Source organism: Sus scrofa, chromosome 2, assembly GCF_054392235.1.
Source record: "Sus scrofa isolate SSC_HxYL_T2T_F1_AM1 chromosome 2, Sscrofa_HxYL_maternal_Yorkshire_Landrace_v2.0, whole genome shotgun sequence".
Classification (NCBI taxonomy): Eukaryota; Metazoa; Chordata; class Mammalia; order Artiodactyla; family Suidae; genus Sus; species Sus scrofa.
In genome coordinates, this window is record NC_139384.1 from 56,310,391 (window position 1) to 56,338,099 (window position 27,709).

The following is a 27,709-nucleotide window of genomic DNA, read 5'->3' on the forward strand; positions in this document are numbered from 1 at the left end:
TAGCTCCGAAACCGCACAAAACGCGCTGCTAGGAGCTGCATTCTGCAAAGGGAAACTGGGCTCGGGGAACAAACCTCAGCCCCGATGCGGCTTGGCTCAGGAGCGCAGCGCCTGCCTGGTTCTCACCTAGCCCTAGGCTCCCCATAGGGCCAGGGAGGGTCTGGGCTGCCTCTGGCTCCGTGGGCACTGCTGCTTGGCTGGTGGTCTCCGCCGCTGGAAACCAACTCCAAACGTCTTCTCCTTCGCGGAGAAGGCTGATTTGGCCTGAAGAAGCCCTGTGTGCACTGGCCCTAGCAACCCCCCCCAGAGCCAGCTCGGGAGGGCCCCACCTAGGGCCTAGCTCCGAAACCGCACAAAACGCGCTGCTAGGAGCTGCATTCTGCAAAGGGAAACTGGGCTCGGGGAACAAACCTCAGCCCCGATGCGGCTTGGCTCAGGAGCGCAGCGCCTGCCTGCTTCTCACCTAGCCCTAGGCTCCCCATAGGGCCAGGGAGGGTCTGGGCTGCCTCTGGCTCCGTGGGCACTGCTGCTTGGCTGGTGGTCTCCGCCGCTGGAAACCAACTCCAAACGTCTTCTCCTTCGCGGAGAAGGCTGATTTGGCCTGAAGAAGCCCTGTGTGCAATGGCCCTAGAAACCCCCCCAGAGCCAGCTCGGGAGGGCCCCACCTTGGGCCTAGCTCCGAAACCGCACAAAACGCGCTGCTAGGAGCTGCATTCTGCAAAGGGAAACTGGGCTCGGGGAACAAACCTCAGCCCCGATGCGGCTTGGCTCAGGAGCGCAGCGCCTGCCTGGTTCTCACCTAGCCCTAGGCTCCCCATAGGGCCAGGGAGGGTCTGGGCTGCCTCTGGCTCCGTGGGCACTGCTGCTTGGCTGGTGGTCTCCGCCGCTGGAAACCAACTCCAAACGTCTTCTCCTTCGCGGAGAAGGCTGATTTGGCCTGAAGAAGCCCTGTGTGCACTGGCCCTAGCAACCCCCCCAGAGCCAGCTCGGGAGGGCCCCACCTAGGGCCTAGCTCCGAAACCGCACAAAACGCGCTGCTAGGAGCTGCATTCTGCAAAGGGAAACTGGGCTCGGGGAACAAACCTCAGCCCCGATGCGGCTTGGCTCAGGAGCGCAGCGCCTGCCTGGTTCTCACCTAGCCCTAGGCTCCCCATAGGGCCAAGGAGGGTCTGGGCTGCCTCTGGCTCCGTGGGCACTGCTGCTTGGCTGGTGGTCTCCGCCGCTGGAAACCAACTCCAAACGTCTTCTCCTTCGCGGAGAAGGCTGATTTGGCCTGAAGAAGCCCTGTGTGCACTGGCCCTAGCAACCCCCCCAGAGCCAGCTCGGGAGGGCCCCACCTAGGGCCTAGCTCCGAAACCGCACAAAACGCGCTGCTAGGAGCTGCATTCTGCAAAGGGAAACTGGGCTCGGGGAACAAACCTCAGCCCCGATGCGGCTTGGCTCAGGAGCGCAGCGCCTGCCTGCTTCTCACCTAGCCCTAGGCTCCCCATAGGGCCAAGGAGGGTCTGGGCTGCCTCTGGCTCCCTGGGCACTGCTGCTTGGCTGGTGGTCTCCGCCGCTGGAAACCAACTCCAAACGTCTTCTCCTTCGCGGAGAAGGCTGATTTGGCCTGAAGAAGCCCTGTGTGCACTGGCCCTAGCAACCCCCCCAGAGCCAGCTCGGGAGGGCCCCACCTAGGGCCTAGCTCCGAAACCGCACAAAACGCGCTGCTAGGAGCTGCATTCTGCAAAGGGAAACTGGGCTCGGGGAACAAACCTCAGCCCCGATGCGGCTTGGCTCAGGAGCGCAGCGCCTGCCTGGTTCTCACCTAGCCCTAGGCTCCCCATAGGGCCAGGGAGGGTCTGGGCTGCCTCTGGCTCCGTGGGCACTGCTGCTTGGCTGGTGGTCTCCGCCGCTGGAAACCAACTCCAAACGTCTTCTCCTTCGCGGAGAAGGCTGATTTGGCCTGAAGAAGCCCTGTGTGCACTGGCCCTAGCAACCCCCCCAGAGCCAGCTCGGGAGGGCCCCACCTAGGGCCTAGCTCCGAAACCGCACAAAACGCGCTGCTAGGAGCTGCATTCTGCAAAGGGAAACTGGGCTCGGGGAACAAACCTCAGCCCCGATGCGGCTTGGCTCAGGAGCGCAGCGCCTGCCTGGTTCTCACCTAGCCCTAGGCTCCCCATAGGGCCAAGGAGGGTCTGGGCTGCCTCTGGCTCCGTGGGCACTGCTGCTTGGCTGGTGGTCTCCGCCGCTGGAAACCAACTCCAAACGTCTTCTCCTTCGCGGAGAAGGCTGATTTGGCCTGAAGAAGCCCTGTGTGCACTGGCCCTAGCAACCCCCCCAGAGCCAGCTCGGGAGGGCCCCACCTAGGGCCTAGCTCCGAAACCGCACAAAACGCGCTGCTTGGAGCTGCATTCTGCAAAGGGAAACTGGGCTCGGGGAACAAACCTCAGCCCCGATGCGGCTTGGCTCAGGAGCGCAGCGCCTGCCTGGTTCTCACCTAGCCCTAGGCTCCCCATAGGGCCAGGGAGGGTCTGGGCTGCCTCTGGCTCCGTGGGCACTGCTGCTTGGCTGGTGGTCTCCGCCGCTGGAAACCAACTCCAAACGTCTTCTCCTTCGCGGAGAAGGCTGATTTGGCCTGAAGAAGCCCTGTGTGCACTGGCCCTAGCAACCCCCCCAGAGCCAGCTCGGGAGGGCCCCACCTAGGGCCTAGCTCCGAAACCGCACAAAACGCGCTGCTAGGAGCTGCATTCTGCAAAGGGAAACTGGGCTCGGGGAACAAACCTCAGCCCCGATGCGGCTTGGCTCAGGAGCGCAGCGCCTGCCTGGTTCTCACCTAGCCCTAGGCTCCCCATAGGGCCAGGGAGGGTCTGGGCTGCCTCTGGCTCCGTGGGCACTGCTGCTTGGCTGGTGGTCTCCGCCGCTGGAAACCAACTCCAAACGTCTTCTCCTTCGCGGAGAAGGCTGATTTGGCCTGAAGAAGCCCTGTGTGCACTGGCCCTAGCAACCCCCCCAGAGCCAGCTCGGGAGGGCCCCACCTAGGGCCTAGCTCCGAAACCGCACAAAACGCGCTGCTAGGAGCTGCATTCTGCAAAGGGAAACTGGGCTCGGGGAACAAACCTCAGCCCCGATGCGGCTTGGCTCAGGAGCGCAGCGCCTGCCTGGTTCTCACCTAGCCCTAGGCTCCCCATAGGGCCAGGGAGGGTCTGGGCTGCCTCTGGCTCCGTGGGCACTGCTGCTTGGCTGGTGGTCTCCGCCGCTGGAAACCAACTCCAAACGTCTTCTCCTTCGCGGAGAAGGCTGATTTGGCCTGAAGAAGCCCTGTGTGCACTGGCCCTAGCAACCCCCCCAGAGCCAGCTCGGGAGGGCCCCACCTAGGGCCTAGCTCCGAAACCGCACAAAACGCGCTGCTAGGAGCTGCATTCTGCAAAGGGAAACTGGGCTCGGGGAACAAACCTCAGCCCCGATGCGGCTTGGCTCAGGAGCGCAGCGCCTGCCTGCTTCTCACCTAGCCCTAGGCTCCCCATAGGGCCAGGGAGGGTCTGGGCTGCCTCTGGCTCCGTGGGCACTGCTGCTTGGCTGGTGGTCTCCGCCGCTGGAAACCAACTCCAAACGTCTTCTCCTTCGCGGAGAAGGCTGATTTGGCCTGAAGAAGCCCTGTGTGCACTGGCCCTAGCAACCCCCCCAGAGCCAGCTCGGGAGGGCCCCACCTAGGGCCTAGCTCCGAAACCGCACAAAACGCGCTGCTAAGAGCTGCATTCTGCAAAGGGAAACTGGGCTCGGGGAACAAACCTCAGCCCCGATGCGGCTTGGCTCAGGAGCGCAGCGCCTGCCTGGTTCTCACCTAGCCCTAGGCTCCCCATAGGGCCAGGGAGGGTCTGGGCTGCCTCTGGCTCCGTGGGCACTGCTGCTTGGCTGGTGGTCTCCGCCGCTGGAAACCAACTCCAAACGTCTTCTCCTTCGCGGAGAAGGCTGATTTGGCCTGAAGAAGCCCTGTGTGCACTGGCCCTAGCAACCCCCCCAGAGCCAGCTCGGGAGGGCCCCACCTAGGGCCTAGCTCCGAAACCGCACAAAACGCGCTGCTAGGAGCTGCATTCTGCAAAGGGAAACTGGGCTCGGGGAACAAACCTCAGCCCCGATGCGGCTTGGCTCAGGAGCGCAGCGCCTGCCTGCTTCTCACCTAGCCCTAGGCTGCCCATAGGGCCAGGGAGGGTCTGGGCTGCCTCTGGCTCCGTGGGCACTGCTGCTTGGCTGGTGGTCTCCGCCGCTGGAAACCCACTCCAAACGTCTTCTCCTTCGCGGAGAAGGCTGATTTGGCCTGAAGAAGCCCTGTGTGCACTGGCCCTAGCAACCCCCCCAGAGCCAGCTCGGGAGGGCCCCACCTAGGGCCTAGCTCCGAAACCGCACAAAACGCGCTGCTAGGAGCTGCATTCTGCAAAGGGAAACTGGGCTCGGGGAACAAACCTCAGCCCCGATGCGGCTTGGCTCAGGAGCGCAGCGCCTGCCTGGTTCTCACCTAGCCCTAGGCTCCCCATAGGGCCAGGGAGGGTCTGGGCTGCCTCTGGCTCCGTGGGCACTGCTGCTTGGCTGGTGGTCTCCGCCGCTGGAAACCAACTCCAAACGTCTTCTCCTTCGCGGAGAAGGCTGATTTGGCCTGAAGAAGCCCTGTGTGCCCTGGCCCTAGCAACCCCCCCAGAGCCAGCTCGGGAGGGCCCCACCTAGGGCCTAGCTCCGAAACCGCACAAAACGCGCTGCTAGGAGCTGCATTCTGCAAAGGGAAACTGGGCTCGGGGAACAAACCTCAGCCCCGATGCGGCTTGGCTCAGGAGCGCAGCGCCTGCCTGGTTCTCACCTAGCCCTAGGCTCCCCATAGGGCCAAGGAGGGTCTGGGCTGCCTCTGGCTCCGTGGGCACTGCTGCTTGGCTGGTGGTCTCCGCCGCTGGAAACCAACTCCAAACGTCTTCTCCTTCGCGGAGAAGGCTGATTTGGCCTGAAGAAGCCCTGTGTGCACTGGCCCTAGCAACCCCCCCAGAGCCAGCTCGGGAGGGCCCCACCTAGGGCCTAGCTCCGAAACCGCACAAAACGCGCTGCTAGGAGCTGCATTCTGCAAAGGGAAACTGGGCTCGGGGAACAAACCTCAGCCCCGATGCGGCTTGGCTCAGGAGCGCAGCGCCTGCCTGCTTCTCACCTAGCCCTAGGCTCCCCATAGGGCCAAGGAGGGTCTGGGCTGCCTCTGGCTCTGTGAGCACTGCTGCTTGGCTGGTGGTCTCCGCCGCTGGAAACCAACTCCAAACGTCTTCTCCTTCGCGGAGAAGGCTGATTTGGCCTGAAGAAGCCCTGTGTGCACTGGCCCTAGCAACCCCCCCAGAGCCAGCTCGGGAGGGCCCCACCTAGGGCCTAGCTCGGAAACCGCACAAAACGTGCTGCTAGGAGCTGCATTCTGCAAAGGGAAACTGGGCTCGGGGAACAAACCTCAGCCCCGATGCGGCTTGGCTCAGGAGCGCAGCGCCTGCCTGGTTCTCACCTAGCCCTAGGCTGCCCATAGGGCCAGGGAGGGTCTGGGCTGCCTCTGGCTCCGTGGGCACTGCTGCTTGGCTGGTGGTCTCCGCCGCTGGAAACCAACTCCAAACGTCTTCTCCTTCGCGGAGAAGGCTGATTTGGCCTGAAGAAGCCCTGTGTGCACTGGCCCTAGCAACCCCCCCAGAGCCAGCTCGGGAGGGCCCCACCTAGGGCCTAGCTCCGAAACCGCACAAAACGCGCTGCTAGGAGCTGCATTCTGCAAAGGGAAACTGGGCTCGGGGAACAAACCTCAGCCCCGATGCGGCTTGGCTCAGGAGCGCAGCGCCTGCCTGCTTCTCACCTAGCCCTAGGCTCCCCATAGGGCCAGGGAGGGTCTGGGCTGCCTCTGGCTCCGTGGGCACTGCTGCTTGGCTGGTGGTCTCCGCCGCTGGAAACCAACTCCAAACGTCTTCTCCTTCGCGGAGAAGGCTGATTTGGCCTGAAGAAGCCCTGTGTGCACTGGCCCTAGCAACCCCCCCAGAGCCAGCTCGGGAGGGCCCCACCTAGGGCCTAGCTCCGAAACCGCACAAAACGCGCTGCTAGGAGCTGCATTCTGCAAAGGGAAACTGGGCTCGGGGAACAAACCTCAGCCCCGATGCGGCTTGGCTCAGGAGCGCAGCGCCTGCCTGCTTCTCACCTAGCCCTAGGCTCCCCATAGGGCCAAGGAGGGTCTGGGCTGCCTCTGGCTCCGTGGGCACTGCTGCTTGGCTGGTGGTCTCCGCCGCTGGAAACCAACTCCAAACGTCTTCTCCTTCGCGGAGAAGGCTGATTTGGCCTGAAGAAGCCCTGTGTGCACTGGCCCTAGCAACCCCCCCAGAGCCAGCTCGGGAGGGCCCCACCTAGGGCCTAGCTCCGAAACCGCACAAAACGCGCTGCTAGGAGCTGCATTCTGCAAAGGGAAACTGGGCTCGGGGAACAAACCTCAGCCCCGATGCGGCTTGGCTCAGGAGCGCAGCGCCTGCCTGCTTCTCACCTAGCCCTAGGCTCCCCATAGGGCCAGGGAGGGTCTGGGCTGCCTCTGGCTCCGTGGGCACTGCTGCTTGGCTGGTGGTCTCCGCCGCTGGAAACCAACTCCAAACGTCTTCTCCTTCGCGGAGAAGGCTGATTTGGCCTGAAGAAGCCCTGTGTGCACTGGCCCTAGCAACCCCCCCAGAGCCAGCTCGGGAGGGCCCCACCTAGGGCCTAGCTCCGAAACCGCACAAAACGCGCTGCTAGGAGCTGCATTCTGCAAAGGGAAACTGGGCTCGGGGAACAAACCTCAGCCCCGATGCGGCTTGGCTCAGGAGCGCAGCGCCTGCCTGCTTCTCACCTAGCCCTAGGCTCCCCATAGGGCCAAGGAGGGTCTGGGCTGCCTCTGGCTCCGTGGGCACTGCTGCTTGGCTGGTGGTCTCCGCCGCTGGAAACCAACTCCAAACGTCTTCTCCTTCGCGGAGAAGGCTGATTTGGCCTGAAGAAGCCCTGTGTGCACTGGCCCTAGCAACCCCCCCAGAGCCAGCTCGGGAGGGCCCCACCTAGGGCCTAGCTCCGAAACCGCACAAAACGCGCTGCTAGGAGCTGCATTCTGCAAAGGGAAACTGGGCTCGGGGAACAAACCTCAGCCCCGATGCGGCTTGGCTCAGGAGCGCAGCGCCTGCCTGCTTCTCACCTAGCCCTAGGCTGCCCATAGGGCCAGGGAGGGTCTGGGCTGCCTCTGGCTCCGTGGGCACTGCTGCTTGGCTGGTGGTCTCCGCCGCTGGAAACCAACTCCAAACGTCTTCTCCTTCGCGGAGAAGGCTGATTTGGCCTGAAGAAGCCCTGTGTGCACTGGCCCTAGCAACCCCCCCCAGAGCCAGCTCGGGAGGGCCCCACCTAGGGCCTAGCTCCGAAACCGCACAAAACGCGCTGCTAGGAGCTGCATTCTGCAAAGGGAAACTGGGCTCGGGGAACAAACCTCAGCCCCGATGCGGCTTGGCTCAGGAGCGCAGCGCCTGCCTGCTTCTCACCTAGCCCTAGGCTCCCCATAGGGCCAGGGAGGGTCTGGGCTGCCTCTGGCTCCGTGGGCACTGCTGCTTGGCTGGTGGTCTCCGCCGCTGGAAACCAACTCCAAACGTCTTCTCCTTCGCGGAGAAGGCTGATTTGGCCTGAAGAAGCCCTGTGTGCAATGGCCCTAGAAACCCCCCCAGAGCCAGCTCGGGAGGGCCCCACCTTGGGCCTAGCTCCGAAACCGCACAAAACGCGCTGCTAGGAGCTGCATTCTGCAAAGGGAAACTGGGCTCGGGGAACAAACCTCAGCCCCGATGCGGCTTGGCTCAGGAGCGCAGCGCCTGCCTGGTTCTCACCTAGCCCTAGGCTCCCCATAGGGCCCAGGAGGGTCTGGGCTGCCTCTGGCTCCGTGGGCACTGCTGCTTGGCTGGTGGTCTCCGCCGCTGGAAACCAACTCCAAACGTCTTCTCCTTCGCGGAGAAGGCTGATTTGGCCTGAAGAAGCCCTGTGTGCACTGGCCCTAGCAACCCCCCCAGAGCCAGCTCGGGAGGGCCCCACCTAGGGCCTAGCTCCGAAACCGCACAAAACGCGCTGCTAGGAGCTGCATTCTGCAAAGGGAAACTGGGCTCGGGGAACAAACCTCAGCCCCGATGCGGCTTGGCTCAGGAGCGCAGCGCCTGCCTGGTTCTCACCTAGCCCTAGGCTCCCCATAGGGCCAGGGAGGGTCTGGGCTGCCTCTGGCTCCGTGGGCACTGCTGCTTGGCTGGTGGTCTCCGCCGCTGGAAACCAACTCCAAACGTCTTCTCCTTCGCGGAGAAGGCTGATTTGGCCTGAAGAAGCCCTGTGTGCACTGGCCCTAGCAACCCCCCCAGAGCCAGCTCGGGAGGGCCCCACCTAGGGCCTAGCTCCGAAACCGCACAAAACGCGCTGCTAGGAGCTGCATTCTGCAAAGGGAAACTGGGCTCGGGGAACAAACCTCAGCCCCGATGCGGCTTGGCTCAGGAGCGCAGCGCCTGCCTGGTTCTCACCTAGCCCTAGGCTCCCCATAGGGCCAGGGAGGGTCTGGGCTGCCTCTGGCTCCGTGGGCACTGCTGCTTGGCTGGTGGTCTCCGCCGCTGGAAACCAACTCCAAACGTCTTCTCCTTCGCGGAGAAGGCTGATTTGGCCTGAAGAAGCCCTGTGTGCACTGGCCCTAGCAACCCCCCCCAGAGCCAGCTCGGGAGGGCCCCACCTAGGGCCTAGCTCCGAAACCGCACAAAACGCGCTGCTAGGAGCTGCATTCTGCAAAGGGAAACTGGGCTCGGGGAACAAACCTCAGCCCCGATGCGGCTTGGCTCAGGAGCGCAGCGCCTGCCTGCTTCTCACCTAGCCCTAGGCTCCCCATAGGGCCCAGGAGGGTCTGGGCTGCCTCTGGCTCCGTGGGCACTGCTGCTTGGCTGGTGGTCTCCGCCGCTGGAAACCAACTCCAAATGTCTTCTCCTTCGCGGAGAAGGCTGATTTGGCCTGAAGAAGCCCTGTGTGCACTGGCCCTAGCAACCCCCCCAGAGCCAGCTCGGGAGGGCCCCACCTAGGGCCTAGCTCCGAAACCGCACAAAACGCGCTGCTAGGAGCTGCATTCTGCAAAGGGAAACTGGGCTCGGGGAACAAACCTCAGCCCCGATGCGGCTTGGCTCAGGAGCGCAGCGCCTGCCTGGTTCTCACCTAGCCCTAGGCTCCCCATAGGGCCAGGGAGGGTCTGGGCTGCCTCTGGCTCCGTGGGCACTGCTGCTTGGCTGGTGGTCTCCGCCGCTGGAAACCAACTCCAAACGTCTTCTCCTTCGCGGAGAAGGCTGATTTGGCCTGAAGAAGCCCTGTGTGCCCTGGCCCTAGCAACCCCCCCAGAGCCAGCTCGGGAGGGCCCCACCTAGGGCCTAGCTCCGAAACCGCACAAAACGCGCTGCTAGGAGCTGCATTCTGCAAAGGGAAACTGGGCTCGGGGAACAAACCTCAGCCCCGATGCGGCTTGGCTCAGGAGCGCAGCGCCTGCCTGGTTCTCACCTAGCCCTAGGCTCCCCATAGGGCCAAGGAGGGTCTGGGCTGCCTCTGGCTCCGTGGGCACTGCTGCTTGGCTGGTGGTCTCCGCCGCTGGAAACCAACTCCAAACGTCTTCTCCTTCGCGGAGAAGGCTGATTTGGCCTGAAGAAGCCCTGTGTGCACTGGCCCTAGCAACCCCCCCAGAGCCAGCTCGGGAGGGCCCCACCTAGGGCCTAGCTCCGAAACCGCACAAAACGCGCTGCTAGGAGCTGCATTCTGCAAAGGGAAACTGGGCTCGGGGAACAAACCTCAGCCCCGATGCGGCTTGGCTCAGGAGCGCAGCGCCTGCCTGCTTCTCACCTAGCCCTAGGCTCCCCATAGGGCCAAGGAGGGTCTGGGCTGCCTCTGGCTCTGTGAGCACTGCTGCTTGGCTGGTGGTCTCCGCCGCTGGAAACCAACTCCAAACGTCTTCTCCTTCACGGAGAAGGCTGATTTGGCCTGAAGAAGCCCTGTGTGCACTGGCCCTAGCAACCCCCCCAGAGCCAGCTCGGGAGGGCCCCACCTAGGGCCTAGCTCGGAAACCGCACAAAACGTGCTGCTAGGAGCTGCATTCTGCAAAGGGAAACTGGGCTCGGGGAACAAACCTCAGCCCCGATGCGGCTTGGCTCAGGAGCGCAGCGCCTGCCTGGTTCTCACCTAGCCCTAGGCTGCCCATAGGGCCAGGGAGGGTCTGGGCTGCCTCTGGCTCCGTGGGCACTGCTGCTTGGCTGGTGGTCTCCGCCGCTGGAAACCAACTCCAAACGTCTTCTCCTTCGCGGAGAAGGCTGATTTGGCCTGAAGAAGCCCTGTGTGCACTGGCCCTAGCAACCCCCCCAGAGCCAGCTCGGGAGGGCCCCACCTAGGGCCTAGCTCCGAAACCGCACAAAACGCGCTGCTAGGAGCTGCATTCTGCAAAGGGAAACTGGGCTCGGGGAACAAACCTCAGCCCCGATGCGGCTTGGCTCAGGAGCGCAGCGCCTGCCTGCTTCTCACCTAGCCCTAGGCTCCCCATAGGGCCAGGGAGGGTCTGGGCTGCCTCTGGCTCCGTGGGCACTGCTGCTTGGCTGGTGGTCTCCGCCGCTGGAAACCAACTCCAAACGTCTTCTCCTTCGCGGAGAAGGCTGATTTGGCCTGAAGAAGCCCTGTGTGCACTGGCCCTAGCAACCCCCCCAGAGCCAGCTCGGGAGGGCCCCACCTAGGGCCTAGCTCCGAAACCGCACAAAACGCGCTGCTAGGAGCTGCATTCTGCAAAGGGAAACTGGGCTCGGGGAACAAACCTCAGCCCCGATGCGGCTTGGCTCAGGAGCGCAGCGCCTGCCTGCTTCTCACCTAGCCCTAGGCTCCCCATAGGGCCAAGGAGGGTCTGGGCTGCCTCTGGCTCCGTGGGCACTGCTGCTTGGCTGGTGGTCTCCGCCGCTGGAAACCAACTCCAAACGTCTTCTCCTTCGCGGAGAAGGCTGATTTGGCCTGAAGAAGCCCTGTGTGCACTGGCCCTAGCAACCCCCCCAGAGCCAGCTCGGGAGGGCCCCACCTAGGGCCTAGCTCCGAAACCGCACAAAACGCGCTGCTAGGAGCTGCATTCTGCAAAGGGAAACTGGGCTCGGGGAACAAACCTCAGCCCCGATGCGGCTTGGCTCAGGAGCGCAGCGCCTGCCTGCTTCTCACCTAGCCCTAGGCTCCCCATAGGGCCAGGGAGGGTCTGGGCTGCCTCTGGCTCCGTGGGCACTGCTGCTTGGCTGGTGGTCTCCGCCGCTGGAAACCAACTCCAAACGTCTTCTCCTTCGCGGAGAAGGCTGATTTGGCCTGAAGAAGCCCTGTGTGCACTGGCCCTAGCAACCCCCCCAGAGCCAGCTCGGGAGGGCCCCACCTAGGGCCTAGCTCCGAAACCGCACAAAACGCGCTGCTAGGAGCTGCATTCTGCAAAGGGAAACTGGGCTCGGGGAACAAACCTCAGCCCCGATGCGGCTTGGCTCAGGAGCGCAGCGCCTGCCTGCTTCTCACCTAGCCCTAGGCTCCCCATAGGGCCAAGGAGGGTCTGGGCTGCCTCTGGCTCCGTGGGCACTGCTGCTTGGCTGGTGGTCTCCGCCGCTGGAAACCAACTCCAAACGTCTTCTCCTTCGCGGAGAAGGCTGATTTGGCCTGAAGAAGCCCTGTGTGCACTGGCCCTAGCAACCCCCCCAGAGCCAGCTCGGGAGGGCCCCACCTAGGGCCTAGCTCCGAAACCGCACAAAACGCGCTGCTAGGAGCTGCATTCTGCAAAGGGAAACTGGGCTCGGGGAACAAACCTCAGCCCCGATGCGGCTTGGCTCAGGAGCGCAGCGCCTGCCTGCTTCTCACCTAGCCCTAGGCTGCCCATAGGGCCAGGGAGGGTCTGGGCTGCCTCTGGCTCCGTGGGCACTGCTGCTTGGCTGGTGGTCTCCGCCGCTGGAAACCAACTCCAAACGTCTTCTCCTTCGCGGAGAAGGCTGATTTGGCCTGAAGAAGCCCTGTGTGCACTGGCCCTAGCAACCCCCCCCAGAGCCAGCTCGGGAGGGCCCCACCTAGGGCCTAGCTCCGAAACCGCACAAAACGCGCTGCTAGGAGCTGCATTCTGCAAAGGGAAACTGGGCTCGGGGAACAAACCTCAGCCCCGATGCGGCTTGGCTCAGGAGCGCAGCGCCTGCCTGCTTCTCACCTAGCCCTAGGCTCCCCATAGGGCCAGGGAGGGTCTGGGCTGCCTCTGGCTCCGTGGGCACTGCTGCTTGGCTGGTGGTCTCCGCCGCTGGAAACCAACTCCAAACGTCTTCTCCTTCGCGGAGAAGGCTGATTTGGCCTGAAGAAGCCCTGTGTGCAATGGCCCTAGAAACCCCCCCAGAGCCAGCTCGGGAGGGCCCCACCTTGGGCCTAGCTCCGAAACCGCACAAAACGCGCTGCTAGGAGCTGCATTCTGCAAAGGGAAACTGGGCTCGGGGAACAAACCTCAGCCCCGATGCGGCTTGGCTCAGGAGCGCAGCGCCTGCCTGGTTCTCACCTAGCCCTAGGCTCCCCATAGGGCCCAGGAGGGTCTGGGCTGCCTCTGGCTCCGTGGGCACTGCTGCTTGGCTGGTGGTCTCCGCCGCTGGAAACCAACTCCAAACGTCTTCTCCTTCGCGGAGAAGGCTGATTTGGCCTGAAGAAGCCCTGTGTGCACTGGCCCTAGCAACCCCCCCAGAGCCAGCTCGGGAGGGCCCCACCTAGGGCCTAGCTCCGAAACCGCACAAAACGCGCTGCTAGGAGCTGCATTCTGCAAAGGGAAACTGGGCTCGGGGAACAAACCTCAGCCCCGATGCGGCTTGGCTCAGGAGCGCAGCGCCTGCCTGGTTCTCACCTAGCCCTAGGCTCCCCATAGGGCCAGGGAGGGTCTGGGCTGCCTCTGGCTCCGTGGGCACTGCTGCTTGGCTGGTGGTCTCCGCCGCTGGAAACCAACTCCAAACGTCTTCTCCTTCGCGGAGAAGGCTGATTTGGCCTGAAGAAGCCCTGTGTGCACTGGCCCTAGCAACCCCCCCAGAGCCAGCTCGGGAGGGCCCCACCTAGGGCCTAGCTCCGAAACCGCACAAAACGCGCTGCTAGGAGCTGCATTCTGCAAAGGGAAACTGGGCTCGGGGAACAAACCTCAGCCCCGATGCGGCTTGGCTCAGGAGCGCAGCGCCTGCCTGGTTCTCACCTAGCCCTAGGCTCCCCATAGGGCCAGGGAGGGTCTGGGCTGCCTCTGGCTCCGTGGGCACTGCTGCTTGGCTGGTGGTCTCCGCCGCTGGAAACCAACTCCAAACGTCTTCTCCTTCGCGGAGAAGGCTGATTTGGCCTGAAGAAGCCCTGTGTGCACTGGCCCTAGCAACCCCCCCCAGAGCCAGCTCGGGAGGGCCCCACCTAGGGCCTAGCTCCGAAACCGCACAAAACGCGCTGCTAGGAGCTGCATTCTGCAAAGGGAAACTGGGCTCGGGGAACAAACCTCAGCCCCGATGCGGCTTGGCTCAGGAGCGCAGCGCCTGCCTGGTTCTCACCTAGCCCTAGGCTCCCCATAGGGCCAGGGAGGGTCTGGGCTGCCTCTGGCTCCGTGGGCACTGCTGCTTGGCTGGTGGTCTCCGCCGCTGGAAACCAACTCCAAACGTCTTCTCCTTCGCGGAGAAGGCTGATTTGGCCTGAAGAAGCCCTGTGTGCACTGGCCCTAGCAACCCCCCCAGAGCCAGCTCGGGAGGGCCCCACCTTGGGCCTAGCTCCGAAACCGCACAAAACGCACTGCTAGGAGCTGCATTCTGCAAAGGGAAACTGGGCTCGGGGAACAAACCTCAGCCCCGATGCGGCTTGGCTCAGGAGCGCAGCGCCTGCCTGGTTCTCACCTAGCCCTAGGCTCCCCATAGGGCCAAGGAGGGTCTGGGCTGCCTCTGGCTCCGTGGGCACTGCTGCTTGGCTGGTGGTCTCCGCCGCTGGAAACCAACTCCAAACGTCTTCTCCTTCGCGGAGAAGGCTGATTTGGCCTGAAGAAGCCCTGTGTGCACTGGCCCTAGCAACCCCCCCAGAGCCAGCTCGGGAGGGCCCCACCTAGGGCCTAGCTCCGAAACCGCACAAAACGCGCTGCTAGGAGCTGCATTCTGCAAAGGGAAACTGGGCTCGGGGAACAAACCTCAGCCCCAATGCGGCTTGGCTCAGGAGCGCAGCGCCTGCCTGCTTCTCACCTAGCCCTAGGCTCCCCATAGGGCCAGGGAGGGTCTGGGCTGCCTCTGGCTCCGTGGGCACTGCTGCTTGGCTGGTGGTCTCCGCCGCTGGAAACCAACTCCAAACGTCTTCTCCTTCGCGGAGAAGGCTGATTTGGCCTGAAGAAGCCCTGTGTGCACTGGCCCTAGCAACCCCCCCAGAGCCAGCTCGGGAGGGCCCCACCTAGGGCCGAGCTCCGAAACCGCACAAAACGCGCTGCTAGGAGCTGCATTCTGCAAAGGGAAACTGGGCTCGGGGAACAAACCTCAGCCCCGATGCGGCTTGGCTCAGGAGCGCAGCGCCTGCCTGGTTCTCACCTAGCCCTAGGCTCCCCATAGGGCCAGGGAGGGTCTGGGCTGCCTCTGGCTCCGTGGGCACTGCTGCTTGGCTGGTGGTCTCCGCCGCTGGAAACCAACTCCAAACGTCTTCTCCTTCGCGGAGAAGGCTGATTTGGCCTGAAGAAGCCCTGTGTGCACTGGCCCTAGCAACCCCCCCAGAGCCAGCTCGGGAGGGCCCCACCTAGGGCCTAGCTCCGAAACCGCACAAAACGCGCTGCTAGGAGCTGCATTCTGCAAAGGGAAACTGGGCTCGGGGAACAAACCTCAGCCCCGATGCGGCTTGGCTCAGGAGCGCAGCGCCTGCCTGCTTCTCACCTAGCCCTAGGCTGCCCATAGGGCCAAGGAGGGTCTGGGCTGCCTCTGGCTCCGTGGGCACTGCTGCTTGGCTGGTGGTCTCCGCCGCTGGAAACCAACTCCAAATGTCTTCTCCTTCGCGGAGAAGGCTGATTTGGCCTGAAGAAGCCCTGTGTGCACTGGCCCTAGCAACCCCCCCAGAGCCAGCTCGGGAGGGCCCCACCTAGGGCCTAGCTCCGAAACCGCACAAAACGCGCTGCTAGGAGCTGCATTCTGCAAAGGGAAACTGGGCTCGGGGAACAAACCTCAGCCCCGATGCGGCTTGGCTCAGGAGCGCAGCGCCTGCCTGGTTCTCACCTAGCCCTAGGCTCCCCATAGGGCCAGGGAGGGTCTGGGCTGCCTCTGGCTCCCTGGGCACTGCTGCTTGGCTGGTGGTCTCCGCCGCTGGAAACCAACTCCAAACGTCTTCTCCTTCGCGGAGAAGGCTGATTTGGCCTGAAGAAGCCCTGTGTGCACTGGCCCTAGCAACCCCCCCAGAGCCAGCTCGGGAGGGCCCCACCTAGGGCCTAGCTCCGAAACCGCACAAAACGCGCTGCTAGGAGCTGCATTCTGCAAAGGGAAACTGGGCTCGGGGAACAAACCTCAGCCCCGATGCGGCTTGGCTCAGGAGCGCAGCGCCTGCCTGCTTCTCACCTAGCCCTAGGCTGCCCATAGGGCCAAGGAGGGTCTGGGCTGCCTCTGGCTCCGTGGGCACTGCTGCTTGGCTGGTGGTCTCCGCCGCTGGAAACCAACTCCAAACGTCTTCTCCTTCGCGGAGAAGGCTGATTTGGCCTGAAGAAGCCCTGTGTGCACTGGCCCTAGCAACCCCCCCAGAGCCAGCTCGGGAGGGCCCCACCTAGGGCCTAGCTCGGAAACCGCACAAAACGCGCTGCTAGGAGCTGCATTCTGCAAAGGGAAACTGGGCTCGGGGAACAAACCTCAGCCCCGATGCGGCTTGGCTCAGGAGCGCAGCGCCTGCCTGGTTCTCACCTAGCCCTAGGCTCCCCATAGGGCCAGGGAGGGTCTGGGCTGCCTCTGGCTCCGTGGGCACTGCTGCTTGGCTGGTGGTCTCCGCCGCTGGAAACCAACTCCAAACGTCTTCTCCTTCGCGGAGAAGGCTGATTTGGCCTGAAGAAGCCCTGTGTGCACTGGCCCTAGCAACCCCCCCAGAGCCAGCTCGGGAGGGCCCCACCTAGGGCCTAGCTCCGAAACCGCACAAAACGCGCTGCTAGGAGCTGCATTCTGCAAAGGGAAACTGGGCTCGGGGAACAAACCTCAGCCCCGATGCGGCTTGGCTCAGGAGCGCAGCGCCTGCCTGCTTCTCACCTAGCCCTAGGCTGCCCATAGGGCCAAGGAGGGTCTGGGCTGCCTCTGGCTCCGTGGGCACTGCTGCTTGGCTGGTGGTCTCCGCCGCTGGAAACCAACTCCAAACGTCTTCTCCTTCGCGGAGAAGGCTGATTTGGCCTGAAGAAGCCCTGTGTGCACTGGCCCTAGCAACCCCCCCAGAGCCAGCTCGGGAGGGCCCCACCTAGGGCCTAGCTCGGAAACCGCACAAAACGCGCTGCTAGGAGCTGCATTCTGCAAAGGGAAACTGGGCTCGGGGAACAAACCTCAGCCCCGATGCGGCTTGGCTCAGGAGCGCAGCGCCTGCCTGGTTCTCACCTAGCCCTAGGCTCCCCATAGGGCCAGGGAGGGTCTGGGCTGCCTCTGGCTCCGTGGGCACTGCTGCTTGGCTGGTGGTCTCCGCCGCTGGAAACCAACTCCAAACGTCTTCTCCTTCGCGGAGAAGGCTGATTTGGCCTGAAGAAGCCCTGTGTGCACTGGCCCTAGCAACCCCCCCAGAGCCAGCTCGGGAGGGCCCCACCTAGGGCCTAGCTCCGAAACCGCACAAAACGCGCTGCTAGGAGCTGCATTCTGCAAAGGGAAACTGGGCTCGGGGAACAAACCTCAGCCCCGATGCGGCTTGGCTCAGGAGCGCAGCGCCTGCCTGCTTCTCACCTAGCCCTAGGCTCCCCATAGGGCCAAGGAGGGTCTGGGCTGCCTCTGGCTCCCTGGGCACTGCTGCTTGGCTGGTGGTCTCCGCCGCTGGAAACCAACTCCAAACGTCTTCTCCTTCGCGGAGAAGGCTGATTTGGCCTGAAGAAGCCCTGTGTGCACTGGCCCTAGCAACCCCCCCAGAGCCAGCTCGGGAGGGCCCCACCTAGGGCCTAGCTCCGAAACCGCACAAAACGCGCTGCTAGGAGCTGCATTCTGCAAAGGGAAACTGGGCTCGGGGAACAAACCTCAGCCCCGATGCGGCTTGGCTCAGGAGCGCAGCGCCTGCCTGCTTCTCACCTAGCCCTAGGCTCCCCATAGGGCCAAGGAGGGTCTGGGCTGCCTCTGGCTCCCTGGGCACTGCTGCTTGGCTGGTGGTCTCCGCCGCTGGAAACCAACTCCAAACGTCTTCTCCTTCGCGGAGAAGGCTGATTTGGCCTGAAGAAGCCCTGTGTGCACTGGCCCTAGCAACCCCCCCAGAGCCAGCTCGGGAGGGCCCCACCTAGGGCCTAGCTCCGAAACCGCACAAAACGCGCTGCTAGGAGCTGCATTCTGCAAAGGGAAACTGGGCTCGGGGAACAAACCTCAGCCCCGATGCGGCTTGGCTCAGGAGCGCAGCGCCTGCCTGGTTCTCACCTAGCCCTAGGCTCCCCATAGGGCCAGGGAGGGTCTGGGCTGCCTCTGGCTCCGTGGGCACTGCTGCTTGGCTGGTGGTCTCCGCCGCTGGAAACCAACTCCAAACGTCTTCTCCTTCGCGGAGAAGGCTGATTTGGCCTGAAGAAGCCCTGTGTGCACTGGCCCTAGCAACCCCCCCAGAGCCAGCTCGGGAGGGCCCCACCTAGGGCCTAGCTCCGAAACCGCACAAAACGCGCTGCTAGGAGCTGCATTCTGCAAAGGGAAACTGGGCTCGGGGAACAAACCTCAGCCCCGATGCGGCTTGGCTCAGGAGCGCAGCGCCTGCCTGCTTCTCACCTAGCCCTAGGCTGCCCATAGGGCCAAGGAGGGTCTGGGCTGCCTCTGGCTCCGTGGGCACTGCTGCTTGGCTGGTGGTCTCCGCCGCTGGAAACCAACTCCAAATGTCTTCTCCTTCGCGGAGAAGGCTGATTTGGCCTGAAGAAGCCCTGTGTGCACTGGCCCTAGCAACCCCCCCAGAGCCAGCTCGGGAGGGCCCCACCTAGGGCCTAGCTCCGAAACCGCACAAAACGCGCTGCTAGGAGCTGCATTCTGCAAAGGGAAACTGGGCTCGGGGAACAAACCTCAGCCCCGATGCGGCTTGGCTCAGGAGCGCAGCGCCTGCCTGGTTCTCACCTAGCCCTAGGCTCCCCATAGGGCCAGGGAGGGTCTGGGCTGCCTCTGGCTCCCTGGGCACTGCTGCTTGGCTGGTGGTCTCCGCCGCTGGAAACCAACTCCAAACGTCTTCTCCTTCGCGGAGAAGGCTGATTTGGCCTGAAGAAGCCCTGTGTGCACTGGCCCTAGCAACCCCCCCAGAGCCAGCTCGGGAGGGCCCCACCTAGGGCCTAGCTCCGAAACCGCACAAAACGCGCTGCTAGGAGCTGCATTCTGCAAAGGGAAACTGGGCTCGGGGAACAAACCTCAGCCCCGATGCGGCTTGGCTCAGGAGCGCAGCGCCTGCCTGCTTCTCACCTAGCCCTAGGCTGCCCATAGGGCCAAGGAGGGTCTGGGCTGCCTCTGGCTCCGTGGGCACTGCTGCTTGGCTGGTGGTCTCCGCCGCTGGAAACCAACTCCAAACGTCTTCTCCTTCGCGGAGAAGGCTGATTTGGCCTGAAGAAGCCCTGTGTGCACTGGCCCTAGCAACCCCCCCAGAGCCAGCTCGGGAGGGCCCCACCTAGGGCCTAGCTCGGAAACCGCACAAAACGCGCTGCTAGGAGCTGCATTCTGCAAAGGGAAACTGGGCTCGGGGAACAAACCTCAGCCCCGATGCGGCTTGGCTCAGGAGCGCAGCGCCTGCCTGGTTCTCACCTAGCCCTAGGCTCCCCATAGGGCCAGGGAGGGTCTGGGCTGCCTCTGGCTCCGTGGGCACTGCTGCTTGGCTGGTGGTCTCCGCCGCTGGAAACCAACTCCAAACGTCTTCTCCTTCGCGGAGAAGGCTGATTTGGCCTGAAGAAGCCCTGTGTGCACTGGCCCTAGCAACCCCCCCAGAGCCAGCTCGGGAGGGCCCCACCTAGGGCCTAGCTCCGAAACCGCACAAAACGCGCTGCTAGGAGCTGCATTCTGCAAAGGGAAACTGGGCTCGGGGAACAAACCTCAGCCCCGATGCGGCTTGGCTCAGGAGCGCAGCGCCTGCCTGCTTCTCACCTAGCCCTAGGCTGCCCATAGGGCCAAGGAGGGTCTGGGCTGCCTCTGGCTCCGTGGGCACTGCTGCTTGGCTGGTGGTCTCCGCCGCTGGAAACCAACTCCAAACGTCTTCTCCTTCGCGGAGAAGGCTGATTTGGCCTGAAGAAGCCCTGTGTGCACTGGCCCTAGCAACCCCCCCAGAGCCAGCTCGGGAGGGCCCCACCTAGGGCCTAGCTCCGAAACCGCACAAAACGCGCTGCTAGGAGCTGCATTCTGCAAAGGGAAACTGGGCTCGGGGAACAAACCTCAGCCCCGATGCGGCTTGGCTCAGGAGCGCAGCGCCTGCCTGCTTCTCACCTAGCCCTAGGCTCCCCATAGGGCCAGGGAGGGTCTGGGCTGCCTCTGGCTCCGTGGGCACTGCTGCTTGGCTGGTGGTCTCCGCCGCTGGAAACCAACTCCAAACGTCTTCTCCTTCGCGGAGAAGGCTGATTTGGCCTGAAGAAGCCCTGTGTGCACTGGCCCTAGCAACCCCCCCAGAGCCAGCTCGGGAGGGCCCCACCTAGGGCCTAGCTCCGAAACCGCACAAAACGCGCTGCTAGGAGCTGCATTCTGCAAAGGGAAACTGGGCTCGGGGAACAAACCTCAGCCCCGATGCGGCTTGGCTCAGGAGCGCAGCGCCTGCCTGCTTCTCACCTAGCCCTAGGCTCCCCATAGGGCCAAGGAGGGTCTGGGCTGCCTCTGGCTCCCTGGGCACTGCTGCTTGGCTGGTGGTCTCCGCCGCTGGAAACCAACTCCAAACGTCTTCTCCTTCGCGGAGAAGGCTGATTTGGCCTGAAGAAGCCCTGTGTGCACTGGCCCTAGCAACCCCCCCAGAGCCAGCTCGGGAGGGCCCCATCTAGGGCCGAGCTCCGAAACGGCACAAAACGCGCTGCTAGGAGCTGCATTCTGCAAAGGGAAACTGGGCTCGGGGAACAAACCTCAGCCCCGATGCGGCTTGGCTCAGGAGCGCAGCGCCTGCCTGGTTCTCACCTAGCCCTAGGCTCCCCATAGGGCCAGGGAGGGTCTGGGCTGCCTCTGGCTCCGTGGGCACTGCTGCTTGGCTGGTGGTCTCCGCCGCTGGAAACCAACTCCAAACGTCTTCTCCTTCGCGGAGAAGGCTGATTTGGCCTGAAGAAGCCCTGTGTGCACTGGCCCTAGCAACCCCCCCAGAGCCAGCTCGGGAGGGCCCCACCTAGGGCCTAGCTCCGAAACCGCACAAAACGCGCTGCTAGGAGCTGCATTCTGCAAAGGGAAACTGGGCTCGGGGAACAAACCTCAGCCCCGATGCGGCTTGGCTCAGGAGCGCAGCGCCTGCCTGGTTCTCACCTAGCCCTAGGCTCCCCATAGGGCCAAGGAGGGTCTGGGCTGCCTCTGGCTCCCTGGGCACTGCTGCTTGGCTGGTGGTCTCCGCCGCTGGAAACCAACTCCAAACGTCTTCTCCTTCGCGGAGAAGGCTGATTTGGCCTGAAGAAGCCCTGTGTGCACTGGCCCTAGCAACCCCCCCAGAGCCAGCTCGGGAGGGCCCCACCTAGGGCCTAGCTCCGAAACCGCACAAAACGCGCTGCTAGGAGCTGCATTCTGCAAAGGGAAACTGGGCTCGGGGAACAAACCTCAGCCCCGATGCGGCTTGGCTCAGGAGCGCAGCGCCTGCCTGGTTCTCACCTAGCCCTAGGCTCCCCATAGGGCCAGGGAGGGTCTGGGCTGCCTCTGGCTCCGTGGGCACTGCTGCTTGGCTGGTGGTCTCCGCCGCTGGAAACCAACTCCAAACGTCTTCTCCTTCGCGGAGAAGGCTGATTTGGCCTGAAGAAGCCCTGTGTGCACTGGCCCTAGCAACCCCCCCAGAGCCAGCTCGGGAGGGCCCCACCTAGGGCCTAGCTCCGAAACCGCACAAAACGCGCTGCTAGGAGCTGCATTCTGCAAAGGGAAACTGGGCTCGGGGAACAAACCTCAGCCCCGATGCGGCTTGGCTCAGGAGCGCAGCGCCTGCCTGCTTCTCACCTAGCCCTAGGCTCCCCATAGGGCCAGGGAGGGTCTGGGCTGCCTCTGGCTCCGTGGGCACTGCTGCTTGGCTGGTGGTCTCCGCCGCTGGAAACCAACTCCAAACGTCTTCTCCTTCGCGGAGAAGGCTGATTTGGCCTGAAGAAGCCCTGTGTGCACTGGCCCTAGCAACCCCCCCAGAGCCAGCTCGGGAGGGCCCCACCTAGGGCCTAGCTCCGAAACCGCACAAAACGCGCTGCTAGGAGCTGCATTCTGCAAAGGGAAACTGGGCTCGGGGAACAAACCTCAGCCCCGATGCGGCTTGGCTCAGGAGCGCAGCGCCTGCCTGCTTCTCACCTAGCCCTAGGCTGCCCATAGGGCCAAGGAGGGTCTGGGCTGCCTCTGGCTCCGTGGGCACTGCTGCTTGGCTGGTGGTCTCCGCCGCTGGAAACCAACTCCAAATGTCTTCTCCTTCGCGGAGAAGGCTGATTTGGCCTGAAGAAGCCCTGTGTGCACTGGCCCTAGCAACCCCCCCAGAGCCAGCTCGGGAGGGCCCCACCTAGGGCCTAGCTCCGAAACCGCACAAAACGCGCTGCTAGGAGCTGCATTCTGCAAAGGGAAACTGGGCTCGGGGAACAAACCTCAGCCCCGATGCGGCTTGGCTCAGGAGCGCAGCGCCTGCCTGGTTCTCACCTAGCCCTAGGCTCCCCATAGGGCCAAGGAGGGTCTGGGCTGCCTCTGGCTCCCTGGGCACTGCTGCTTGGCTGGTGGTCTCCGCCGCTGGAAACCAACTCCAAACGTCTTCTCCTTCGCGGAGAAGGCTGATTTGGCCTGAAGAAGCCCTGTGTGCACTGGCCCTAGCAACCCCCCCAGAGCCAGCTCGGGAGGGCCCCACCTAGGGCCTAGCTCGGAAACCGCACAAAACGCGCTGCTAGGAGCTGCATTCTGCAAAGGGAAACTGGGCTCGGGGAACAAACCTCAGCCCCGATGCGGCTTGGCTCAGGAGCGCAGCGCCTGCCTGCTTCTCACCTAGCCCTAGGCTCCCCATAGGGCCAGGGAGGGTCTGGGCTGCCTCTGGCTCCGTGGGCACTGCTGCTTGGCTGGTGGTCTCCGCCGCTGGAAACCAACTCCAAACGTCTTCTCCTTCGCGGAGAAGGCTGATTTGGCCTGAAGAAGCCCTGTGTGCACTGGCCCTAGCAACCCCCCCAGAGCCAGCTCGGGAGGGCCCCACCTAGGGCCTAGCTCCGAAACCGCACAAAACGCGCTGCTAGGAGCTGCATTCTGCAAAGGGAAACTGGGCTCGGGGAACAAACCTCAGCCCCGATGCGGCTTGGCTCAGGAGCGCAGCGCCTGCCTGCTTCTCACCTAGCCCTAGGCTCCCCATAGGGCCAGGGAGGGTCTGGGCTGCCTCTGGCTCCCTGGGCACTGCTGCTTGGCTGGTGGTCTCCGCCGCTGGAAACCAACTCCAAACGTCTTCTCCTTCGCGGAGAAGGCTGATTTGGCCTGAAGAAGCCCTGTGTGCACTGGCCCTAGCAACCCCCCCAGAGCCAGCTCGGGAGGGCCCCACCTAGGGCCTAGCTCCGAAACCGCACAAAACGCGCTGCTAGGAGCTGCATTCTGCAAAGGGAAACTGGGCTCGGGGAACAAACCTCAGCCCCGATGCGGCTTGGCTCAGGAGCGCAGCGCCTGCCTGGTTCTCACCTAGCCCTAGGCTCCCCATAGGGCCAAGGAGGGTCTGGGCTGCCTCTGGCTCCGTGGGCACTGCTGCTTGGCTGGTGGTCTCCGCCGCTGGAAACCCACTCCAAACGTCTTCTCCTTCGCGGAGAAGGCTGATTTGGCCTGAAGAAGCCCTGTGTGCACTGGCCCTAGCAACCCCCCCAGAGCCAGCTCGGGAGGGCCCCACCTAGGGCCTAGCTCCGAAACCGCACAAAACGCGCTGCTAGGAGCTGCATTCTGCAAAGGGAAACTGGGCTCGGGGAACAAACCTCAGCCCCGATGCGGCTTGGCTCAGGAGCGCAGCGCCTGCCTGCTTCTCACCTAGCCCTAGGCTCCCCATAGGGCCAGGGAGGGTCTGGGCTGCCTCTGGCTCCGTGGGCACTGCTGCTTGGCTGGTGGTCTCCGCCGCTGGAAACCAACTCCAAACGTCTTCTCCTTCGCGGAGAAGGCTGATTTGGCCTGAAGAAGCCCTGTGTGCACTGGCCCTAGCAACCCCCCCAGAGCCAGCTCGGGAGGGCCCCACCTAGGGCCTAGCTCCGAAACCGCACAAAACGCGCTGCTAGGAGCTGCATTCTGCAAAGGGAAACTGGGCTCGGGGAACAAACCTCAGCCCCGATGCGGCTTGGCTCAGGAGCGCAGCGCCTGCCTGGTTCTCACCTAGCCCTAGGCTCCCCATAGGGCCAAGGAGGGTCTGGGCTGCCTCTGGCTCCCTGGGCACTGCTGCTTGGCTGGTGGTCTCCGCCGCTGGAAACCAACTCCAAACGTCTTCTCCTTCGCGGAGAAGGCTGATTTGGCCTGAAGAAGCCCTGTGTGCACTGGCCCTAGCAACCCCCCCAGAGCCAGCTCGGGAGGGCCCCACCTAGGGCCTAGCTCCGAAACCGCACAAAACGCGCTGCTAGGAGCTGCATTCTGCAAAGGGAAACTGGGCTCGGGGAACAAACCTCAGCCCCGATGCGGCTTGGCTCAGGAGCGCAGCGCCTGCCTGGTTCTCACCTAGCCCTAGGCTCCCCATAGGGCCAAGGAGGGTCTGGGCTGCCTCTGGCTCCCTGGGCACTGCTGCTTGGCTGGTGGTCTCCGCCGCTGGAAACCAACTCCAAACGTCTTCTCCTTCGCGGAGAAGGCTGATTTGGCCTGAAGAAGCCCTGTGTGCACTGGCCCTAGCAACCCCCCCAGAGCCAGCTCGGGAGGGCCCCACCTAGGGCCTAGCTCGGAAACCGCACAAAACGCGCTGCTAGGAGCTGCATTCTGCAAAGGGAAACTGGGCTCGGGGAACAAACCTCAGCCCCGATGCGGCTTGGCTCAGGAGCGCAGCGCCTGCCTGGTTCTCACCTAGCCCTAGGCTCCCCATAGGGCCAGGGAGGGTCTGGGCTGCCTCTGGCTCCGTGGGCACTGCTGCTTGGCTGGTGGTCTCCGCCGCTGGAAACCAACTCCAAACGTCTTCTCCTTCGCGGAGAAGGCTGATTTGGCCTGAAGAAGCCCTGTGTGCACTGGCCCTAGCAACCCCCCCAGAGCCAGCTCGGGAGGGCCCCACCTAGGGCCTAGCTCCGAAACCGCACAAAACGCGCTGCTAGGAGCTGCATTCTGCAAAGGGAAACTGGGCTCGGGGAACAAACCTCAGCCCCGATGCGGCTTGGCTCAGGAGCGCAGCGCCTGCCTGCTTCTCACCTAGCCCTAGGCTCCCCATAGGGCCAAGGAGGGTCTGGGCTGCCTCTGGCTCCCTGGGCACTGCTGCTTGGCTGGTGGTCTCCGCCGCTGGAAACCAACTCCAAACGTCTTCTCCTTCGCGGAGAAGGCTGATTTGGCCTGAAGAAGCCCTGTGTGCACTGGCCCTAGCAACCCCCCCAGAGCCAGCTCGGGAGGGCCCCACCTAGGGCCTAGCTCCGAAACCGCACAAAACGCGCTGCTAGGAGCTGCATTCTGCAAAGGGAAACTGGGCTCGGGGAACAAACCTCAGCCCCGATGCGGCTTGGCTCAGGAGCGCAGCGCCTGCCTGGTTCTCACCTAGCCCTAGGCTCCCCATAGGGCCAGGGAGGGTCTGGGCTGCCTCTGGCTCCGTGGGCACTGCTGCTTGGCTGGTGGTCTCCGCCGCTGGAAACCAACTCCAAACGTCTTCTCCTTCGCGGAGAAGGCTGATTTGGCCTGAAGAAGCCCTGTGTGCACTGGCCCTAGCAACCCCCCCAGAGCCAGCTCGGGAGGGCCCCACCTAGGGCCTAGCTCCGAAACCGCACAAAACGCGCTGCTAGGAGCTGCATTCTGCAAAGGGAAACTGGGCTCGGGGAACAAACCTCAGCCCCGATGCGGCTTGGCTCAGGAGCGCAGCGCCTGCCTGCTTCTCACCTAGCCCTAGGCTCCCCATAGGGCCAAGGAGGGTCTGGGCTGCCTCTGGCTCCGTGGGCACTGCTGCTTGGCTGGTGGTCTCCGCCGCTGGAAACCAACTCCAAATGTCTTCTCCTTCGCGGAGAAGGCTGATTTGGCCTGAAGAAGCCCTGTGTGCACTGGCCCTAGCAACCCCCCCAGAGCCAGCTCGGGAGGGCCCCACCTAGGGCCTAGCTCCGAAACCGCACAAAACGCGCTGCTAGGAGCTGCATTCTGCAAAGGGAAACTGGGCTCGGGGAACAAACCTCAGCCCCGATGCGGCTTGGCTCAGGAGCGCAGCGCCTGCCTGGTTCTCACCTAGCCCTAGGCTCCCCATAGGGCCAGGGAGGGTCTGGGCTGCCTCTGGCTCCCTGGGCACTGCTGCTTGGCTGGTGGTCTCCGCCGCTGGAAACCAACTCCAAACGTCTTCTCCTTCGCGGAGAAGGCTGATTTGGCCTGAAGAAGCCCTGTGTGCACTGGCCCTAGCAACCCCCCCAGAGCCAGCTCGGGAGGGCCCCACCTAGGGCCTAGCTCCGAAACCGCACAAAACGCGCTGCTAGGAGCTGCATTCTGCAAAGGGAAACTGGGCTCGGGGAACAAACCTCAGCCCCGATGCGGCTTGGCTCAGGAGCGCAGCGCCTGCCTGCTTCTCACCTAGCCCTAGGCTGCCCATAGGGCCAAGGAGGGTCTGGGCTGCCTCTGGCTCCGTGGGCACTGCTGCTTGGCTGGTGGTCTCCGCCGCTGGAAACCAACTCCAAACGTCTTCTCCTTCGCGGAGAAGGCTGATTTGGCCTGAAGAAGCCCTGTGTGCACTGGCCCTAGCAACCCCCCCAGAGCCAGCTCGGGAGGGCCCCACCTAGGGCCTAGCTCCGAAACCGCACAAAACGCGCTGCTAGGAGCTGCATTCTGCAAAGGGAAACTGGGCTCGGGGAACAAACCTCAGCCCCGATGCGGCTTGGCTCAGGAGCGCAGCGCCTGCCTGGTTCTCACCTAGCCCTAGGCTCCCCATAGGGCCAGGGAGGGTCTGGGCTGCCTCTGGCTCCGTGGGCACTGCTGCTTGGCTGGTGGTCTCCGCCGCTGGAAACCAACTCCAAACGTCTTCTCCTTCGCGGAGAAGGCTGATTTGGCCTGAAGAAGCCCTGTGTGCACTGGCCCTAGCAACCCCCCCAGAGCCAGCTCGGGAGGGCCCCACCTAGGGCCTAGCTCCGAAACCGCACAAAACGCGCTGCTAGGAGCTGCATTCTGCAAAGGGAAACTGGGCTCGGGGAACAAACCTCAGCCCCGATGCGGCTTGGCTCAGGAGCGCAGCGCCTGCCTGCTTCTCACCTAGCCCTAGGCTGCCCATAGGGCCAAGGAGGGTCTGGGCTGCCTCTGGCTCCGTGGGCACTGCTGCTTGGCTGGTGGTCTCCGCCGCTGGAAACCAACTCCAAACGTCTTCTCCTTCGCGGAGAAGGCTGATTTGGCCTGAAGAAGCCCTGTGTGCACTGGCCCTAGCAACCCCCCCAGAGCCAGCTCGGGAGGGCCCCACCTAGGGCCTAGCTCCGAAACCGCACAAAACGCGCTGCTAGGAGCTGCATTCTGCAAAGGGAAACTGGGCTCGGGGAACAAACCTCAGCCCCGATGCGGCTTGGCTCAGGAGCGCAGCGCCTGCCTGCTTCTCACCTAGCCCTAGGCTCCCCATAGGGCCAGGGAGGGTCTGGGCTGCCTCTGGCTCCGTGGGCACTGCTGCTTGGCTGGTGGTCTCCGCCGCTGGAAACCAACTCCAAACGTCTTCTCCTTCGCGGAGAAGGCTGATTTGGCCTGAAGAAGCCCTGTGTGCACTGGCCCTAGCAACCCCCCCAGAGCCAGCTCGGGAGGGCCCCACCTAGGGCCTAGCTCCGAAACCGCACAAAACGCGCTGCTAGGAGCTGCATTCTGCAAAGGGAAACTGGGCTCGGGGAACAAACCTCAGCCCCGATGCGGCTTGGCTCAGGAGCGCAGCGCCTGCCTGGTTCTCACCTAGCCCTAGGCTCCCCATAGGGCCAAGGAGGGTCTGGGCTGCCTCTGGCTCCCTGGGCACTGCTGCTTGGCTGGTGGTCTCCGCCGCTGGAAACCAACTCCAAACGTCTTCTCCTTCGCGGAGAAGGCTGATTTGGCCTGAAGAAGCCCTGTGTGCACTGGCCCTAGCAACCCCCCCAGAGCCAGCTCGGGAGGGCCCCATCTAGGGCCGAGCTCCGAAACGGCACAAAACGCGCTGCTAGGAGCTGCATTCTGCAAAGGGAAACTGGGCTCGGGGAACAAACCTCAGCCCCGATGCGGCTTGGCTCAGGAGCGCAGCGCCTGCCTGGTTCTCACCTAGCCCTAGGCTCCCCATAGGGCCA